The sequence below is a fragment of the Epinephelus fuscoguttatus genome, linkage group LG23, assembly GCF_011397635.1.
Source record: "Epinephelus fuscoguttatus linkage group LG23, E.fuscoguttatus.final_Chr_v1".
Taxonomy (NCBI): Eukaryota; Metazoa; Chordata; class Actinopteri; order Perciformes; family Serranidae; genus Epinephelus; species Epinephelus fuscoguttatus.
In genome coordinates, this window is record NC_064774.1 from 19388797 (window position 1) to 19395402 (window position 6606).

The window sequence follows — 6606 nt, forward strand, 5'->3', positions numbered from 1 at the left end:
ACACTGAAATGGAATTTGAAATGATGTCAGTTGTTGTTTCAGCATTAAAACAACATTGAGACATTTCAGTTCTAATGGTTGTAAAAAGGTTAAGAAGAATTCTCATAAATCAACATTGAAATTTCACAACACTGGGAAATCAACATTGATCCATTTTTCAAAATTAAAACATAATTCAACAGTGATTCAACCATGGTGTGTGACGCTGATTCAACGCTGAATAAACACCACCAAGGAGGAAGCACAGTCTTTCACAGGTTTATACGTTCATACCTGGAAAACACTATTCCCACACACATTTATCCTACTGGTCCAGGGATGGAGCAATCACAGTCTCGCCTCAAGAAACTTCAGACCTCCTATTTAATGACCCTGCAGAAGCACAAACATGGGAGTGTGAGACAAAGGACAGAAATACCTCAAAGTACCAAAATTTAGAAACCAGTAGGAGACCACAGTGCGGTTTCATGGAGACAGCAACTGGTCAGGACAAATATCACGGGTAAAAAAAAAAGACATTAAAACTCTCAGGCTAAAACCAAAGCTAAAGAATGACAAGACATTTTTTAAACAACCCAAGAGAACAAGTACAGGACGCTGGAAAAGCCGCAAAATATTCAATAATAAAGATTCCCAGAGCCAAAAACAGTGCAGACAAGACTCTGTAAAGACACAAATGTAGGCTGAAATGTATATCTGTGTGTGTTTGTGTATGTAAGGCCTATATGTTTTTTCACAATAGTAAAAAAGTGCAATGTTAATGTAAGTGCTGGTACAAAACCAGACTTTAAATATATGTCTACTGTGTTTGTTTGAATGGAGTAGAACAGGGAGCAAAGGACATGTTGCTTAACGAGAAAGCTTAAAGACCCTAAAATATATGAAAGGTTCCAATTTCAACATATTTACTCTGAAAACAAATGCAGTTTTCATATCTTAAGTAGTTCCACTTAAATGCATATTTGTTGTACTCTCTGTATGACATACAGAGTCAGAGGTCATTGATAAATCTACTTGTTTGAATGCTACTGATCCTCAAAACATGCAGGATTGAATTATCTTGGACATGCAGATTTGAACAGTTTGTTCTCAGTGGAATAAATAAACTGTCTGTTGAAATTGCATTGTCAACAGCGGCAGCAGCGGCGGTGTCGCAACTGTGCTTGTTCTGAAATAACAGACTGAGTCTGTAACAAAGGGAAGCATGCTTTCCTTTGTGTTTCCTGTGTGTGTGTTTCAGCTTTGTTGGCTCTGCTCCTTTGTTGCAAGTACAATAGGAGCAGAGGGTCGACTGTAGTGTGCGACACGGGCCAGCAGAGGGAGCTGTGTGATGTAACTGCAGGTCAGGACAAGGAACGGGAGGAGGAGCAGGGCAAGATGTGAGGAATCATCAAGTTCAGTAATAACTGAATAAACAACACAAGCAGCAAAATAGGTGTTAAAAAAATATGGGTTTATGTAAATTAATGTCACTTTCAGTCAGTTTTTGTTCGTTTTTTTTTAATTCAGCAAGCCTTACCTCTATTAAATGTTTTAAAGAGGCACAAACATATGAACCTGCCTGCAAAAAGTTGCTCCTGAGCCTCTATTAGCTGCCTAAAATCATTTTTTCGAAGTAAAAGATATTCATAAAAATAGTAGAATGACCTTTAGAAACTCCACATTTATCTCTTTATGTCATAAACCATACTTTTTTTGTAATATTACAAAGGACATGACCTGATCAATGCTAGGTTCAACCCTGCTTGAATCTCTGTATAATATCAGTTACTAATAACAAAAAAACAAGCATTTATCTGTTAACAAATATGGCCTCATATCCCACTCCTCATCCTCTGCGCATGGTTTTCTATGTCAGGTACTTTGAGGCCCCAGATTTTTTTGTGTTTTGCATTATTTCAACCCAAACTGACAAAGAAACAGGCCTTGAAAACTTGATTTTTTTAAACAAGGACACTCTTCGAGACAGGACCTCGATGTTGGCCGACTGTAATTTCATGTCAGCTGATACTGTGCCTTAGTTGACACACATTAAGCCAAGAGATTTAAAGCCACGAAACACTAAGAAGTGATGTCACCAGCTTCCAAGTTAGAGAAAAGAGAATGTAGTCGTGCTTGGAATTAAATTTAAATAACAGGTTGAGTTTTTACATTTTGGTTTGTCTTAAATAAGACTAAGAAATACTGAATTGCTCCCATTGAGACTGAAAATCTCTATTACAAGAGAGACCTGGCCAATAGCAGCCAATCAAAATGCAACAAATACAATCTGCAGTACAAAAATCAACAATAAAAGAACAACTATTCAACATGATGCCCTTAAATTCGTCAGTGGATTTAAGCGTTTCTAATTTTAGATGTTTCTGAAGATTGTTCAGTGTCCAAGGTGCAGAGTAAGAGAATGCAGTTTTCTGTTAAAACTCAGGGTATATTTAAAAGCAACCACCTGGATGATTGTAGCTGGCAACTATCAGAGCTGCAACTGTAAGCTTAATTTACACCAGAGAAAGCGGCTCACATGTCATCTCTTTGTTCTGTAAAGAAAAACATGCCTTCTCCCATCTCATTACACTAAACTACAGTTCATTTGAAGTGTACACACAGGCTGTTTGTCCATGAATGAATGGATCCATATTACTCCCTCCTGTGTGTCTACAGACCCAGACGAATGACGTCAACCGTTGTCCAAAACGACAAAATAAATGACTTCATGCAACAGCCAAAATTTGCATCATTAAGCCCTCAAGCCGGTTGCCACTTTGCCTGACACTGGGACTCACACACACACTTACACATGCAAACACACACACACATATACATGCATGTCTTTGTTCCCCCTAGTCAGCAGTAGGAAGTACATTTACTTAAATATTGAGGTACTTTACTTGAACATTTCCATACTTCAAGTGACTTTGCAGATTTAGATTATTAATTTAACATATAAATCAACTAATAAATCATATGTTATTGTAGGTAACTATTCAGCAGTTTGAAAAGTTATCCAAATATGCTCCACTTTTAATCCAACAATATGACATACATGATTCTGAAATGAGACATTTTGCATAATCAGCGCCTTTACTTTGGTACTTTAAGTATATCTTTATGCCTTTTTTAAAATGCTTTTGTACTTTAATTTAAAGTTTTGAATGCAGGACTTTTACTTGCAACACATTGTTTCTACACTGTGGTGTTGCTGCTTTTACTCAACCCAAATATCCGAAAGTTTCTCCCACTACTGCTCACGTGCAAACGACACTCCTTTGTAGCTACAGCTGCAATCAGTGTCTCAGTTCTCAAGAATATATTGTAAAGCAGTTTTTTTTACTCAGAGGTCTGATGCTTGACTTCACCACACCTATTAGGAAGATTACTCAGCAGCACTGCATGATGCGGTCACTGCACCAATAAAAAAAAAAAAAAAAAAAAACATCATATTTTAACCTTAAGCAAGGGTGTGTTTCTCTGATGGTTGAGAAAACAATGTTTGGGATTCTGGAGAATTTCAGAGCACGATTCGAAATGGTCCTCCCTTAATATTAAAAGTGAGGCAGAAACAGGGTAAAAGGTTGAAGGCTACACGAGTTCAGCTGTTCTCACAGCGGCAGAGTTAGCAGATGAAAGGACGCAGGGGCTTCCGTGTGTGGTTTGACTGGTCTCACGCCAGACGGAGGTTAGCAGAACCGGGCTTCCTTTGAAAAGCAGCTGACATTTCCCCTGGGAAGAGTTGGGTTGCCCGTCGGCTCGACTGGTAGCTCGCCGTCATTATGGGAGAGATTGGAGGGCTGGTATTCCGGCTGTCACAATGCGGTCCAGTTTTTCCGTAACAAGAGGTTAAAGAGGTGAAAGAGTGAACGAGGAAAACAGGCTTATACAAGAGGGTAAATTATATGATTCTTTACCTAAGTTGCCCCTCAAATACAGTGCGGCAAGGATGTTTTTGTGGGCCGACATAGAGGTTAAGGTCGCCCTGGTTCCCTTGACAAAAAGCCAATGGGATTTTTCCATTGGATTTTGCATTATTGCAGAAAATAAGATAAAAGTTTGACACATTTGTTTGGTTCAGTGAAATAATCTTCATAGATGAACACCACTTTTAGGATTTTTGAAGTGTGAATACAATCCACAAAAATAAAAAGTTCGGCTTTGAACAAACTACACCATGTATGACTTCAACGTCACCACCACAGCGAGGGTGAAAAGCCGCGCTCAGCATGCTGGCGTTCTGTAGTTTCATTTAGCCACTTGTTAGCAACCACCTTTTTTAAGACACGGAAAAACTTCGGAATACACAAGTGGGATATTTACTGACCACAGACTTTAACACATCTAACCGAAAACCCATTGACTTCAAGATGGGGATAGCGCAGTTGCTAAAATGCTAACTCATTTTCGCATTTTAGGACTCATTCCTGCGCTCAATAGGCAGTGTTCATTCAGTCAGACTGTTTCAAGCTAAATTTGGTAGATATTTAAAATTAAAATGTGCAAATATTTTGGGGAAACTGTGCAGAAGATTGATATCAATCGGCGCAACACCAGCCTTATCTCAATAGTCGACCAATTTGGAGAAGTGGATGCAAAAGGTCTGGAGTTAGGCTAAAGCTAAACTAGCTTGTTCAGAGTTATGCCAGATTGGCTAACTGCTAAGCCAAGCTAGGCTAACATATCTTGGGCAATCTCTGAAGTGAAAGCCCAAATATTCAATTGAAACTGAGGTAGAAATTGATCTCGGTAAGAGTAAACGACCTCATGATCATACGATTGAAAGCTCCTGAGCAGCTACTAAATGGACTTTGTTGGTGAGACTGTGATACTAGTGATACTGAAATGTAGTTTGTCGTGTAACTCCTGCAAGAAAACATATTTCCCAAAAGGATAGAGTGTTCCTTTAACTTTGTACAACTGTAAAAAGAAGTTCCAATTATATACAGCATGGGGTGAATACAAAGTATGACTGATGAGGGCAGAGATAAATCTGCAATAATTTCTCCTTTGTAGGAGTTTCGGAGTTGGACACAAACAGGTGGTGCTGCATACCTCCATTGGTAAAACATGGCACCAGCTCTGGCCGGGTGAATGGTATGATTCCCACTGGGGCCAGCTGCACTACACATGATCCCACTCATGATACCAAAAGGTGTTTGGGATAAAAGCGTCCAGCAGATTGTCGCATGCAAAGTGTAGTAGAGGCTGGGAAAGCCGAGCGTGGCATTCTCCAAGGCGTGGAAGAACACAGATACCTCCCCTGGGCAGAGGGGGGAGTCTTCCTCGACCGCTCTATCTAGGCTCCCATGGAAAACACAGCAGGGCCTCGAGGCTCGGCTGCCGCACATGCATGCCCTCTTAATAAGCATCCTGCGGTTGAAAAACTTCTTTCCAAGTGTGGTGGAAGGCGGATGCCGCAGATGGCACGATGTAAACAAACCTGGATTTGATCTGAATTCATTGTCTGTGCCAGAGCGGGGTTTGGTTTTAGCTTTAGGCGTAGAGGATGCAGGCCGTGTGAGGTCACCCCGGCTGGCTTGACCCTTGCTGACACTGTGGCTGGCCGGTGCCCAAACTCACCAGTGGATTCTCACATGACCGGAGCAGCAATGTGTTTTAGTAAACCTCAGGCGCTGCAGGCAAGAGGTCCAACGTTTGGGGAGCTGTCAGGATCCTCAGTGTATGGGTAAAAGATCTCTAAAGAAGCTAACTAAGCTTTAATTTATGGTGGGAAAAGAGTGAAAGGGGGGTGATAAATATGTTCAATAGGTTTAATACTACAAAGATATAGTGCATGAAGAAGAGTCAAAGAGCAACAAAGCACACATACTGACCCACTTACAATTTTTAAGAAGTTTTTCAATTCTTATTTTGCACTCTATATTTAAAGTGGTATTTTACCATTTTGCAGAACAAGGTTTTGCATGCACAACATTGATATGATCATAGATGATGCATTGTGAGAGATGAATCCGGCCACAACTGACTACATGTGGTCTATGTGGCGTGCATTACATTGCAGTACTTCCTGCAGGGTAACACACATTCTACTATTTCTTCAGCACTATTTCAGAACCTTTTTCTAAGCAACGTAGAAACCCTTCATTAGAAAACTCATACATTTAATATGATACTAAGTAAAGTAAGAACATTTACTGGATTTGACCCCACCTTTAGTTTGATTTATTTACTGTTGATTTCTTTATGTTTTAAATATCTATTTTTATTTGTTGTCTCATTCTGTTGTTTTATCCATTTTTTAGGTGTATTTTTTCATTTATTGTGACTCACACTGGATTATTTTCTTAAATATGCTGTATTGATTACATTTAAATTGTGCTCATTTTTATTATCAGAATTATAGTGTGTTACTGATGCATTCATGTGTGAGCAGAGTTTATGCGTTGCAACACAATGATAACAATCATCATATCTTATGAGTAGCTCCTACTATGTTTTGTGTGTAAAATATTAATCAGCAGGATGGTTTACATCTACGACAGCTAGATAAATATAGTGGCAATATTTGTCACTGACCTATATGTAGCACAAGTATAAAGGAGCATAAAATCAAAATATTCAAGTATTAGTACCTCAAAATTACACGTTAAGTACTTA